The sequence below is a fragment of the Chlorocebus sabaeus genome, chromosome 11 (genome assembly GCF_047675955.1).
Source record: "Chlorocebus sabaeus isolate Y175 chromosome 11, mChlSab1.0.hap1, whole genome shotgun sequence".
Taxonomy (NCBI): domain Eukaryota; kingdom Metazoa; phylum Chordata; class Mammalia; order Primates; family Cercopithecidae; genus Chlorocebus; species Chlorocebus sabaeus.
The window spans coordinates 67,979,246-67,995,369 of record NC_132914.1 but is presented as its reverse complement, the minus strand read 5'-3'; the positions used below and the strand labels follow the sequence as shown (position 1 = coordinate 67,995,369).

Here is a 16,124-nt window from a genome sequence, read left to right as displayed (position 1 = left end):
TCCTTGCCTTAAGCGATGACATTATCTTGTGAAATTCCTTTTCCTAGCTCATCCTGGCTCAAAACACCTCCCCCACTGAGCACCTTGTGACCCCTACTCCTGCCTGCCAGAGAACAACCCCCCTTTGACTGTAATTTTCCTTTACCTACCCAAATCCTGTAAAACGGCCCCACCCTTATCTCCCTTCGCTGACTCTCTTTTGGGACTCAGCCCGCCTGCACCCAGGTGATTAAAAAGCTTTATTGCCCACACAAAGCCTGTTTGGTGGTCTCTTCACATGGACGCGCATGACAAAAGTGGCCTGGAGACCAGCGTTACCTGAGTTGATGGTGTAAGATTTCTGCTGTCTTTTGCATGGAGGCCTGCCTCTACCTAATGGTATTCACTCAGAAGTATTTATTGTAAGAGCTATAGCATTTGCTTTTGAACCTTTTGCTGGCAGATTTTTTCTCAGAAAACTGCCAAAGCATTCTTAAAAATGCATACTTTCACCTATTTAACCAGCCAGACGATAAATATCATGTCTGTCTTCACTTGCTTTTAAAGCTGCCCAAAGAATTTCACATTTGGGAGCATGTTTACTGAACTTCTGACATAAAATCCACATAAAATGTGGATGAGAATGTCATATTTTGTAGGCACCTGTCAGTTCATAATAATGTCCCGTGAAATTATTATTCCAGAACAGTACCCTTCCTTGTCTGTTTTGCATTGGTTGAGAAACTGCAGTGGCGTCCATCAAATGCAAACATCTCACATTTATGCTGAAGTGACTCTTTTTTTCATCTTGTGTTTTTATTGATATGAGGTTTTATTATAGGGAATCTACATCCCACAGTCCTTACTGTCTGAGAAATCACAAAGATACCTGAGAGCTCACTGACTTTTTGTTAAACGCTTCACTGCACATTCACTAATATGCATTTCTCTTTAGGAGAATAATCAGTTAAATCAAATCCTAGTTAATGCTGACAAGATGTGCAGTCATAGAATTGCCATAGCGCATTTCAATTAGGTTTGCTTTTCTTACATATAAGGTCCTTAAAGGTAATTGGCTCAGAGAGCTTTTGCCTTTCTGTGAAAGATAGACATATAATCATGCTATTTTGTTAAGGAGAAAGAAATAGGCATGGCACTGAGATTGCTATTGTCATTTAAAATTCTAGGTACATTTCTCACTAGAGCATTCTCATTCTAGTTGAGAAACTACTTAATTTCCAAACAATTTATCAGAGAAATGTTTTCTCAGTAAGCACCTCCAGGCAACTTAAGTTTTTGGTATGATTTTCATATTTATTAGACATAACAGTGACATCGTTGCATTAATTCAGTATTCAAGAAAATGATCTTTTAAAACTCATAAATGTTAAAAGTTAAATGATCATTCTCAAAGAGATTAATGCATCGACCTTTTGCCACTCATTTTTGTGTGTACCTAGAAAATGAGGGAAAAGACCTCTGTGAAAGAAATGATATTATGTCTGTGTTCTTAAAGACTAAATGTTTTTAATATTACTACCTAATATTAGGAAATACACTGAGCTGTTCTACCACTTGACATCTTATACCTGACTTCTGCAAAGCAAATTCTAGGGACCGTATGTGCTTTGAGTCATCCCATTCAACTGTACCAATTGCTTATTAACTTTAGCTGAAGTTTTTGTGGGGACAGACCTACCGAAAATAACTTCAGGGTAGATCTTTAGGGCTTCACAAACCGTCTGATGCTTACCTGGTGGTATTTATAAGGGAATAGTCCAAATGAGGAGTGATAAATAGTGAAACATGATGACATCACTAGAAAAGTCCAGCTGTATTTACATGACTGCTGGTGATTGTTTAATCTTTCCCTGTGGGATATCTTATGAAAACAAATTACTAATATGCTTTCCATTTCAAAGTTCATCTAAATAAGATGGAAACTGGCTCAGTAACATTCTGAGTTCACCCTTGTCCAAAATTAGATAATATATCAACAAGGGAAATGTTAAAATCTAAAAAAAAAAGTTTCACAGAATATCTTTTATAAAGTACAACTTTAAGTCATGTTTATTTAGCGGTCATGTTAAGTTTCTCTCTCACTTTTATTTGAATTGTTCGTATTGATAGATGAAACCATATTCAATCAATTTAGCATTTATTGAGGATCTGTACTAAAAGTTCGTCAATAAAAAATAAATACAAAGGCCGGGCGCGGTGACTCAAGCCTGTAATCCCAGCACTTTGGGAGGCCGAGACGGGCGGATCATGAGGTCAGGAGATCGAGACCATCCTGGCCAACACGGTGAAACCCCGTCTCTACTAATAAATAAAAAAACTAGCTGGGCGAGGTGGCGGGCGCCTGTAGTCCCAGCTACTCGGGAGGCTGAGGCAGGAGAATGGTGTGAACCCGGGAGGCAGAGCTTGCAGTGAGCCGAGATCCGGCCACTGCACTCCAGCCTGGGCAACAGAGCAAGACTTTGTCTCAAAAATAAATAAATAAATAAATAAATACAAAGATGAAGATACTTAAAACTTTCCATCAAGGAATTTAAAATATACTGAACTAAAATTTAGAATCCAGTGGTAAAAATGGACAAGTACATTGTATCTGGTGGGGTGGGGGGAGAAGATATTGGTTAGAAGATATAAACTTTAGTGAAGAAGAATAAGTTCAAGCTATCTATTGTACGGTATGATGATTATAGTTCATAATAATGCATTTTTTTAAAGATGGGCAAGTAGATTACATTTATTAGGAATGCATTCAGCAGCAAAAACCAACAAATTCAGTTAAGAGGCTAATACAGTGAATAACTTTAACTTCTCATGTATAAGAAGTCCACACATGAGCAATCCTGAGTAGATGCGGTAGTTCAACAATGTCCCATCCCTTTACTTCTCCATCCTTTCCATGTACCTTCTGGCTTTGTACTTTCTACCTCTTGGTTGCAAAATAGCTGCACATCTCTAAGCATCATGTCAGTGTTGAAGGAAGGAGAAAGAGACAAAGAGCCGCCTTCTACTGCCTGTCTTTTTTATAAGGAAACATAAGCTTTCCTATTAAATTCCTTGCAGACATCTCAGAACTATGCCATGTGACCACACCTAGTGTAAGCAAGGCTGCAGAAATGAGTATGTAGTTTTTCCAACCCTTCTGGTGGGAAATGGCAAGAGAAAAGAAGGGACTTCAGAATTTCTGTGGGGTCAATCTCCACACAGAACAACTAAATCAAACAGAAAGAAATCAGTTGTAGGAGAGGAAAATAGCAATTTCTGATTTAGAGTAAGAATATCATAGAAGTAGCACTTAGGTTGGGGATTTTAGGATAAGTAAGATTTGGTAAAGGAATTGGAAACTACAATTCTGAACAGAATAAACAATGAAAGGCAATGGGGTAAAAATGGCACGGCATGTCTGAGGAAGAGGCAAATGATAGTATGATATGTCTGGATCTAAGAGAATGTACAAGTGTGCTTATAAGGAAGTTATGTGCTGTGAATTTACAAAGATATTTTGAGATTCATTCATACAGGACCTTTATTGCTTTGACCAGTGGTTTAACTTTCAGTAGTTTCCCAGAACTTACAAAATCAAACTCAAACTCCATAGCCCAGCAATCAAGGTTCTTGATGATTTGGACCTAACCTGCATTTACTTGTTCATTCTTTCCAACCACTATATTTTGTATATATGCCAGTATCTATGGTCAAATTGGATATCTTATCACCTACTAAGCCCAAACAAGACTTTCTGGTAAACATACAATGTCTCCTACTGTGGGTCCTACTGAAATGCTGAAATGTTCTCTCTCTCTCTCTCTCTCTAGTCTGTCTAGAGTAATGACTCAGAGCCAATTCAAGGTTGCTTTCATTTGAAATGATTTCCAAACAGGCAGCCAATATACATAGGATTTGGATGCAAGTGAATGGATCTCATGCTCTAGTTTCTCCTTGTTCCCTCCTGAAGACACACATCTGTAACTGGTTGGTTGGTCAACTCAGACCTGTGAGGGTAAGAAATCAACTAAATCAATGCCTTTTATACCATTTGGCCAGGGGGCAGACCACATCAGAACTTAAAGGTCTGTATATTACATATAAAGAACTTTATGCTTTTGCACAATTATATTCCACATTCTTTTTCTGGCCAAGACCCACACACACTATATGAAAGCATAATTTTTCTAATATTAGAACTATATATATATATAGCCTAGTGGTTAAGAGCGTAGGCTCTGGAGTTAAACTGCCACAGTTTGAATTTCAACTCCACAACTTACAACCAATATTGAGCAATACATCCCAATTTCCTCAGCCTTACAATCGGAACAATAATATTATCTACCACATTTGGTTGTTGAGAGGATTAAATGAGACGACTCATGTTTAATAAACTGCTGGTGGAAATTCATATTTTATAACCTCCCTGAAGGGCAACTTGGCAAAATTATAAAACGTCCCAGCTGAAACAGGAGGATCACTTGAGACCAGGAGTTTAAAAGTAGCCTGAGCAACATAGGCAGACCCTATCTCTGCACAAGTTTAAAAAATATAAAAGGAACCCACCATGGTGGTGCACACTTGTAGTACCAGCCACTTGGGAGGATGCGGTGGGAGGATCGCTTAAGCCCAGAAGCCCAGGATCATAGCTCACTCCAGGCTTCAGTGAGCTGTGATCACACCACTGCACTCCAGCCTGGGCCACAGAGTGAGATCTTCTCCCAAAAATAATAATAAGTAATAAAATGATATATATACATATACATAAACTCCCTCAAAAATCATAGATTTTGACTAATTCTATAAATTCTAAGGAAGTTTTACAAGAAGTACAAAAAGAATGTTACAGGATAAAATAGAAACAGCATAAATGTCCATCAATAAGAACTAATTAAATATGTTTTAAAATATTTACACAATGCTAAGATAAACCTATACTTTTGGTTTAGAAAATGGCATCAAATATTAAGTGACAACAAAAGAATAACATCATAGAAAGTGAAAGGCTATTTCTGTGAAAGAAAAATTAATGATATAAAGGATATATACTGTCTTGTTCATATGTGACAAAATAAGCATGGGGAGAGAGAAAATATTGCTATCTTTTAGTGAATATATGGACATGATCTTTATTTCTTTATACCATTTTTTCAAATTTTCACAATGAACAATCTGGAAACTAAAAGCTTTCTTTTTGTAGAAATGATCATCTTGAAACTTGAGTTTCCACAAACACCAGTGCAATGACCCGTGGTTTACAGCATGTTCGCACGTTCATCAAGGCTGTCAACAGTCTGTCTTTGCGTGTGAAGTCAGTGGGGAGTGTGGTGGAAGCCAGGAACCAGGAAACAGACTGATTCGAATCCCATTTCTGTCATTAACTTCTTGTGTGGCCCTGAGCAAACTTTCTTAAATTGCATTGAGCCATATGGACATTGGTATAGTATTTCTATGAAGATGTAGGTGAGTTTACTTCTTATTTAATTAGCTAGCATCAGGAGTTTTCTTTTTTTGTGTATCTCCCAGGCCAGAATGCAGTGGTGTGATCATGGCTCACTGCAGCTGCAGCATCGACATCCCAGGCTCAAGTGATCCTCCCACCTCGACCTCCCAAGTAGCTGGGCCTACAGGTGTATGCCACCATGGCTGCCTAATTTTTGTATACTTTTTGGTAGAGACAGGGTTTTGCCATGTTGCCCAGGTTGACCTCAAACTCCTGAGCTCAAGCAATCTGCTCATATTGGCCTCCCAGAGTGCTGGGATCACAGGAGTGAGCCACCACACCCGGCCCAGAGGTCTTCAATGGTATAGAAAATAACCAGCCAACCAACCTAACTATAACAAGGATACAAGAAATAAAGACCCAAAGTTAAAGTTAACCTTAACACACACACACACACACACACACACACACACAGAGAGAGAGAGAGAGAGAGAGAGAGAGAGCCAGGAACAGGTGAAATAAGAGAGGCATTGAGGACACAAAATTTAAGAAGACGCTCACTCTCAGGGTTACACAAACAGACTATCTTATTTGAATTCCATTTCTAAACCCCCAAAATGCCAAATGCTTTCACTCCCCTAAGAGTAGGTATCTCCTTAAGTTTTTCATCCTATATGCCTCTTATCCTAGACCCGCCATCCACCTGAATACATAAATACACACACACCTGCACATACATGTTACACACACCCATGCAGGCATACACAAGCACACATGCATGCACACCTTTGTGGCAGTAAAGAAGATCAATTGCAAATCATTTTTGAGAATGATCAATTCTGTTTCATCATCAGATAAATACAAATGGCCTAATCATGCTTAGAAAGACCAAACTGACCTGCCTTCTGATAAGTAGTAAAGACTGGTAGAGAAACTCTTTCCTCAGACATTATATTTTCCTTATTTTACTTCTGCATGACTTCCTTCTGTTTCTCCATGGATATTATTGTCTTGACATGATCCTAGAATTCTCCCAGTAGAACCTGTGGGAACTGTATGGGAAGCCACCAGAGCACCTATCCAGTGGTCCAGTGAGATCTTCCAACTGATCTTTTTACCACAAGCTTCAAGTTGTTACACGTTTGTGAAGTACTTTTTGGCCTCTTATCTACTTGAATTTGCATACTGCTTCTTCTTGGTGTTTCCACTTAGATTTAGTATTCAACTTTGGACATCTGGACTTGGTATCGACAAACCCAAAGAGTGCTTCTTTTGGTGATTGCCTTGCAATTTTATTTCTGTTATCTGCAGGTGCTAACTCCCTATACTCAGAACTGGTCCCTGGACTCTACTGGCCAGGAGAAGGTTTTAAAGAAATGAAATTCTGTAAAAATTTGAAATTTGGAATTACTGTATTGTGCCCCCAGGAGTGCTTCAGAGATTAGGGGCACAATCCAGCAATTTGGCTCATGAGCTGATGGCAACTTCTTTAGTGACAAAATCTTCACATACCCCAAATCAAAAATTTACTTTTCTAAGATATGGTAAATATTCTTTCTAAATTTGGGTTTTGAAGATAAAATTAGCAGGTAGCCTCATCAAATTGGCTTCTATTCTATGGAGCATGTAATAGAAACCAAATCTACATGATAATATTTTGCCGAAAAACTCATTCTCGTGAGTTAAAGTAGGTAACTTTGACATATGTAGACCAAAAGTTAAATTCACATTGACATTTCAGGCCTAACTTTTCTTAAATCAACAATTTCCTGGCTCAAGCCTGTAATCCCAGCACTTTGGGAGGCCGAGACGGGTGGATCACAAGGTCAGGAGATCGAGACCATCCTGGCTAACACAGTGAAACCCCATCTCTACTAAAAAAAAATACAAAAAACTAGCCGGGCGAGGTGGCGGGCGCCTGTAGTCCCAGCTACTCGGGAGGCTGAGGCAGGAGAATGGCGTAAACCCGGGAGGCGGAGCTTGCAGTGAGCTGAGATCCGGCCACTGCACTCCAGCCTGGGCGACAGAGCGAGACTCCGTCTCAAAAAAAAAAAAAAAAAAAAAAAAAAAACAATTTCCAAAGCACCGTATTGGAAGAAACTTTATTCAATACTGAAAGTAATTACTTATTTATAGTCTCACAGAATCATATATTGAAAAGCTACATCTCAAGATATAGACACCAATTACAAATGTTGGAAACAAAGAGAAAGAATCCCTGGCATAGACATCTGAAAACCTGGGTTCTAAAACCAGGTCTTCCAATAGCTTCATTACCCCAGATGGGAAACTAACTTACTCTAAATTTTGTTAAATGCATTTGTAAATTTAGAGAGATAAGACAATATAATCTCTAAAAATCCCAGCACTTTAATGTGACTTGTTTCTTAATTATTATCTAACAGATGTTTGCAAAAAGTACAACAGTACATTTGGAGGTAAATGACAAAATCACTGCCCTGTCATTGCCATTAATATTTAAAGCCATTTTAATGGTTGTATGTTATACCTAATTCTCGTAACCATATATTGATTAAAATCTGACAAAATATGACTTCTTCTACGTAAGTCTTCCCAATATAATTTGCTCATCATTGCCTGATAGAGTAAATGAGACAGTATTTCATCAATCATGAAAAGACATCTGTGAAAATATTACTCTTTATGAAGTTGTATTAATTTAACAAATTATGTTTTCAAAGACAGCTGTTTTAAGCTGGTGCTGTTTGTGTTTTATAAATAATTCAATAATTATTTTAGTATTATTTCAATGAGAACACCATATGATCTAACATTTTTTTCTTTGCTATCAGGCAAGGGAGCTAAAGTAGAGGGTGACAATTATTTATACTGTACAATCATTCTGTTCAGCAATGTGAGCTAAAGACAAACTGATTCTTACAGGTTTCCAATAAATATTCTCTCAATTTGGTGGCCACAGTCTACTCTGCGACACCCCTGCACCATCTGTTTTTACCCTCATATCTATGGGATGAAAGCCAAAACTTTCTATAAGGAGGATGTGGGAGAAAGAAGAGTTCAATCACAATATCTTAGGAAAAGCTGTTTATTCTGGATTGTCAGTAATATTAGATGGATATATTAGTCTGGATTTTCCAAAGAAACAAAAGTAATGGAAGATAGAGAGGGAGGGAGGGAGACAGAGATAGATAGATAGATAGATAGATAGATAGATAGATAGATAGATAGATAGATAGATAGACAGACAGACAGACAGACAGATAGATTGATTGGAAGGAGTGGCTCATGTGGTTATGGAGGTTGAGAAGTCCCAAGATCTGCAGTCAGCAAGCTGGGGATCCAGGAGAACCAATAGTATAGTTCCAGTCCAAGTCCAAAAGCCTGAAAATCAGGAGAGCTGATGATACAAGTTTCAGTTGTAATCCAAAGACATGAGAACCAAGAAAGGCAATGGTGTAAGTTCAAATCTGAATCCGTGTACAAGAGCAGGAGAAAACCGGTGTCCCAATTCAAAGATAGGCAGAGAAAGTAAATTATTTCTCACTTGGGGGAGGGTGAGTCTTTTGTTCTATTCAGGCTTTCAACAGATTGGAAGAGGCCCATCCACAATGGGGAGGCAATCTGATTTACTCAGTTTTCCAATTCAGATGTTAACATCATCAAGAAACACCCTCACAGACATACCCAGAATAATGTTTAACCAAATATCTGGGTACCCCATAACTGGTACCCCATAGCCCAGCCAAGTTAATATGTGAAATTAACCATCACAATGGACTTTAAGAAGGTGGAGCCCAACTCCATCTGTTTCCAACTAAGAATGCTGAACACCAGATATATAAAGGAACTGCCTAGTTTGTACAATTAGAGGAAGATTCAGGGTCATAACCTAAATCTTTATATTTTATTATAGATCTTTTTACTCTATTTTTGCTTAACTCTCATTCTACTATGCTACATTGGTTCTTTTTTAAAATTGTTATTAAAACTAATTTAAATATTATCTTCTTCATGTGAATGAATACCATGTGTGGTGGGGCTTGGGAGAAGGTGCATCACTTAATAGACATTTGGCCTTAGGAAAAGTCATTAATACTTTTTTTTTTTTTTTTTTGGAGATGGAGTTTCGCTCTTGTCTCCCAGGTTGGAGTGCAATAGCACAATCTCAGCTCACTGCAACCTCCGCCTCCCTGATTCAAGCGATTCTCCTGCCTCAGCCTCCTGAATAGCTGGGATTACCGGCATGTGCCACCATACCCAGCTAGTTTTTGTATTTTTAGTAGAGACAGGGTTTCACCACGTTGGCCAGGCTGGACTTGAACTCCTGACCTCAGATGATCCACCCGCCTCAGCCTCCCACAGTGCTGGGATTACAAGCATGAGCCACCACGCCTGGTCTCATTAATACTTTTGAGCCTCAGTTACCTCATTAGTAAATGAAAATAATACCTACTTTATGAATTTGCTGTAAAGATTAATTGGGTCAATGTGTTAAGTTTAAGTATTTGCAGTGACTGGGACATAGCAAGTGTTACCTAAGTGTTAGCTCTTTTTATTATTCTTGATATGAAACTTTATATATTCAAGTTTCTGCTTATTGCTCCTCTTAGCCCCATCCTTTTTTGCCCTAATCACTGACCTAGTGTGTCAGCAGGTTCCTGATTCTCTTTGATACCATATCTCATTTTGTAAGTACTCATGAACTTCCACATCAAGCTCTATAACCTCAGCACCAAAAAAAAGAGAACAGTGTGTCTAAAATGCAGTGGGTAAGGGGGAAAGGGTTTAAACAAGTTTCAAGAGAGAGGAAGCTGCTTGATCATGCACCCCCGGTGTTTTAGTATGCCTATTCTTTGTTAGCTTTTGGTGTTTTGTTTTAGCGAAATAGCCAAACTAATGTATGTGCCCACATTCATTACAGTCTCAAGCGCCTTCAAACATTGGTTGTTATATTCCCAGATGCTGGCTGCACCTCCAGGTAAATAGGTAGACTGAACATCAAAGAAACCAGAACTGTCTACGCTGTCATGTATTTTAACCATATCTTTGTGACTATTGGTTTCTTCTGAATCACCTGTTACAATGAGATTAATATTTATGATGAGCTACTAATTAAAAGGGTTGGCTGAGAAGCCTACCTGCTGCTGCCCTCTCTGAGATTCTGCCCCATGACCTGCCCTGCTACGTGACAAAGTGTTTGTGGCATGGATTATTATAGGTGCTGTAAATTTAAAAAACAGGGCTTGGACTGGACTTATTTTATAAAAACTCATCTCTTCTTTGAAATGATTTGCACATCAAACATTTAGAATGCTCTTCTTTTTCTCATCACCAAAGATATTTTCTGGGCCGGGCGCGGTGGCTCAAGCCTGTAATCCCAGCACTTTGGGAGGCCGAGACGGGCGGATCACGAAGTCAGGAGATCGAGACCATCCTGGCTAACCCGGTGAAACTCCGTCTCTACTAAAAAAAAAAATACAAAAAACTAGCCGGGCGAGGTGGCGGGCGCCTGTAGTCCCAGCTACTCGGGAGGCTGAGGCAGGAGAATGGCGTAAACCCGGAAGGCGGAGCTTGCAGTGAGCTGAGATCCGGCCACTGCACTCCAGCCCCGGAGACAGAGCGAGACTCCGTCTCAAAAAAAAAAAAAAAAAAAAAAAAAAAAGATATTTTCTGATGTTTATTTCCAAGAAAGAGTTGACTTTTTGTTACTTAATGAAAATTTGATAAATTTGATATCTATGTGAAAATATATACCCATAGGGTAAAAAAAATCAGTTCTGTAACATCTTTAATGACAAAGAAATATAAATATTACATCTGAACACTGCTTGTTAGAAGTACAGATTAATTTCTCTCATGGCTTTTAATTTCTTTGAAATGTCATCTTGCCAAAGCTCAATATATAAAGATGAAGCTTTATTTTAGAGGAAATAAACATGTGATGCTGGGACCTCAATTGAAAATTTTAACAACTGAGGAATCAAGAACAATATACTTAAGTAATTATAAAATAATATATTGAGGTATGTCTAGATTTAAGAGTGTTTTATTTAATATAGGTACGTATAACATACATGTGGTATGTATATATGGCATGCATATCCAACACATATAGACATAGACATATCCTACATGGCTAACTGGTGTACTTTAAGCTATAGGTACTCTGGACTGTTACTTGAGGATAAAAATTAATGTGTACACGTATGGTCAGGGAGGTAGGTGGATCTTAGACTTCTCTTTCTCTGACTGAGGGGTTTGGTGCCCTTAAAAGATTGCTTATGGAGCCCTTTATACTTCTTCTACCAAGGTCCTTAGACTACTTTTTGTTATTTACTATTTTCTTCCACTTTTTATTATTTTCTGTTTGCCTGCATTTATTTATGCAACAAAAATCTTTTGAGCACCTAGTTATGTACCAGGAACTAGGATAGGCAGTGGGTTAAGCAAGGCAAAGGGGCTCACTCCTCAAAGAGCTAACATTAAGACAACAAATAAGCCCACACAAATGGGGTTATTAGAGACTATAATAAGGTCTGTGTAAGATACATACCAGATACTGAGATAGAGAATGTGATGAGGGTGGGGGTGGGATGCTTCTTCAGGTAAAATGATTAGAGCGGCCTCCATGAAGATGGGCATTTAAGCCAAGACCTGATGAATCAGAGTAAGCAGCATTTCAAGATTTGGCAGATCAACATTATGAACAGAAGGAAGGGTTTGCAAAACAGAAACTAGGGCAGTGTGGCTGGAGCACTGGAAAGAAAGACAGGGCCACTGAAGTGAGCCGGAGACATAGATATGCAGGGCTCTGTAAACCAGGGTGAGCTGTGGAGCCTGTTGTAAAAGCAGTAGGAAAAGACACCTTAAAGAGTTTCTGCACGGAACAGATAAAATAGATTTGATCTAGTATATATTTTAAAAATATTTCTCTTGACGTTATGTGAAGAATGGATTGGAAAGGGACAAGAATGGAAGCAGGGATGCTATAATAGTATCCCAAGACATAGGTGACAGTAGCTGAATTTGGTGCTGACAGTGGAGACAGATAAAAATGGGAAGATTTTCTTGTATATTTGGAAGTAGACCTAACAGATCTGAGGATGGAGTGGGTGCGGTGAGGGAAGAACATGATTCACAGGTACTTCCCAGGTTTTTACTTGTATAATTGAATGATTAGTAGTTCCATTTACTAAAATGGGAATGTTAGAATGACAGGTTTAAAAATAATCAGAATCTCAATTTTGGGCACCTTGAATTTGAGATTCCTTTTAGACATCCCAATTGAGATACAAGGTTAAATATAAGAGTCTGGAACTCAGTGGAAAGACCTTGGCTGAAGACAGAGACATTTGGAAAATATCAGCACATAGAATGTGTAAAACATGGGACTGAATAACATTTCCTAGGGAAAGAGTATAGAAAGAGTAGAAAATAGAAAGTGTCCAGGCAGGAACCCTAAGCCTCATCAGCATTAAGAAGTTGAGTAGAGGAAGAGGAGCCAGTGAAAGAGATGAGAACGAACACCACTGGCATTGGAGAAAACCCAGGAATATATGATGCCACAGAAGCTAAGAGAAGAAAGTTTCAAGAAGACAAGAGTACTCAATGGTGCCAAAATGATCCTGAGAACTAGATAAGGACACACAGTGTCTACTGGACGTGGCAGTATGGAGGTCATTGGTGAGACCATTGACATGATTGGTTTCTTTCTGTTGTTGAGATAATGTCAGATTAGAGTGATTGAAGAGTATAACAGAGATGACAATGAGGCAGAAACCGTAGGTGATTTGCTTGAAAATATTTTATGTGGAAACAAAGAACTGGGACAATGGGTAGAGAGAGACGTGAAATCTATAAAGGTTTAATTTTCCAGGTAACTTACATATATTTATACACTTGTAGGAATAACCCAGTAGTGAAGGAGAAACGGATGATACAGAAAATGAAAATGAAAGAAAATTCTTGAGAACACAGCAGGGGGTGGGAGCATAAGTGGAGGGATTTTGCCTTTGATAAGAGCAGAAAAGAGCTTTCACAGTACTGTGAGGACAGAGATGAGGCCTTCATAACTACTGTATGCCCAACATTCCTTGGCATATATCAGAAACTCAATAAATATTTGTTGAGTGAATCAAGTAAACATTCATTCCAAGCCAGGGAAACAAAACAAGAGTACATCCAAAGAGAGAGCTTGAAAGAACAAGGCATGGTCAAGAGCAAAGAGAAGGATATGACTTATCCATACTCCTTCATGAATTATTGCTTATTTTATAATATGTTTAGACAATCTAGTTAATTTTTTTTTTTTAAGACAGAGTCTTGCTCTGTCCCCCGGGCTGGAGTACAGTGGCGCAATCTCGGCTCACTGCAACCTCTGCCTCCTGGGTTCAAGGGATTCTCCTGCCTCAGCCTCCTGAGTAGCTGGGATTATAGGCGCACACCACCACGCCCAGCTAATTTTTTGTATTTTTAGTAGAGATGGGGTTTCATCATGTTGGTCAGGCTGGTCTTGAGCTCCTGACCTGATGATCCACCTGCCTTGGCCTCCCAAAGTGCTGGGATTACAGATGTAAGCCACTGCACCCGGTCTTAGTTAAAAAATTTTTTTAAATCACACTGGATTTTTTTTTTTTAAATGTACAGATACAGCCAATGTGGCATTTCATTAATTTCCTTTTCATGGTTTATTTATGTCTATTGTGATCCCCTAAAAATGTAAATTCTCAAAGGAAGAGATGTGTTTTCTACCTTGGTAATTCATTTTTAGACACAGGGCAGGAATCTAATACATTTGTTGAGAAGCATATAATTTTCCTTAGCTTCCATGATTATCTTTACCACTGATAAAATTACTGATTATGTTAAACCAAAACACATATTTATAAATCACATATCTATTTTGTCTTAAAGGTGCTACTTGGCACTTGGTAAGATTTAATTCACAGTCATAGAGTCAATGTTTATTTACAAGGCTAGGGAAAATATTATGTTTAAAAAAAGTATATATTCTAATGAGGGACACATAAACTCATTTTACTCACTTTTATTGTGTCTATGTCAGGGTAGTCAAATGAAATGGAAGACAGATTATCTGTTATTAAAAATCTGCTAAATACAACTAGGCATGACGGCTCATGCCTATAATCCCAGCACTTTGGGAGACCAAGGCAGGTGGATCACCTGAGATCAGGAGTCGAGACCAGCTTGCCCAACATAGTGAAACCCCATCTCTACTAAAAATACAAAAATTAGCCAGGCATGGTGGCAAGCACCTGTAGTCCCAGTTACTTGGCAGGCTGAGGCAGGAGAATCACTTGAACCCTGGAGATGGAGGTTGCAGTGAGCCAAGATCGCACCACTGCACTCCAGCCTATGTGACAGAGTGAGACTCTGTCTAAAAAAAAAAAAAAAAAAAAGAAATCTGCTAAATACATTTTGAACATATAGGACCCAATAAAATGTTTTTGACATTTTGTTATTTAGCAATTGCCTTCCTCAAAATACATGGCAGTGAGCAGTACTCCAAAATCAAGTACCATAAAGTATGCACATCAAATAAGATGCATTTAATAACCAGACATATTTAAGATTTTTATTTACTTTTTGTATCAAGAATAATTCTACCAATGACAATAAATCTTAAAACTTTGTTGCTGCCTTTGGGATAAAGAGAATAATGAATTTTGAGGTACTCATATATTTCTCCAGTTTGCAATACAAATAGAAATGATATTTATACACACTCTAATGGACTGTATGAATAATAAATGATGCAGCTATATTTTTATCATGGTAATAAAAAGTCAAAAATAATATACTCAGAAGAATTCTTATGAGTTAATAACAAAAAGTGAATTTATTCTCACACATTCAGTGGATGAGGATTTATCTTATTTTAGGGTTACTGTGAAATTTTCATTTGTGGCTTTCTGGAAAATCATCAAATGTTGATCACCTTTCTTATTATTCTGTTTTGAAGCTATTCCAACATCCTATTTACTTGAACTTGCTGGAGTCTTCAAAGAATATTATAGTTATATTTAGAAAGAATGTCACCTTAGGAAATAGGAGATGTAATTTAATATAAGTTGGGTGTGTAACAAAAGAGCCCCTGAGAAAGGGTCATTTGAACTGAGACCTGAATTTTGATAAATAGTAAGCCAGGTGAAAAATGACAAGGAGAATATGTTAGAGTATGTGGCATCCCAAAAGGTTTTTTTTAAAAAAAAAACATACTGTCCTAGCCATACTAGCATGACAATAAGACTTGCATTATAACAGAGATTTGTAATCTCCATACCCTCTCCCTTACCACACCCCTACACATCAATTATCACTAGATCTCTAGCCCTTCTCAATTGTCCCACTCTGAATCTCTAGAAGACATCCACTTTCTCTCATAAGAATGGTTCTTTTGGTTTTGTATGACATATGCAGAAGTGAAGTTTTCTGCCCTTACTCTCCAGGTCACCTTCTATGGAATCTGTCACCTTCTGTGGGGTCTCCTGTGCATAGGAAATTGCCATAGCTGTTGGCAGTGTCATAGCTGTTGGCAGTGGTAGTATCTGCCCATGGCTATGTCAGGATTTCCAGGATTGATCCCGATGTCATTGATATCTGCACCAAGGACACTGTTCTCTACTTGCTGCTGGGATTCAAGGTCCTGTGTCTAATCATTGAGGACCCATGTGTATTGATTAGCTGTTGGAGGCCC

The 16,124-nt window shown here is 38.3% G+C and overlaps 1 protein-coding gene across 2 annotated transcripts in view; it reads left to right on the top strand.

Moving 5' to 3' along the window:
- The window catches only part of PTPRR (protein tyrosine phosphatase receptor type R), a 283,354-nt gene that overhangs the window by 113,107 nt on the left and 154,123 nt on the right, over nucleotides 1-16,124 (top strand). The window lies entirely within an intron of this gene.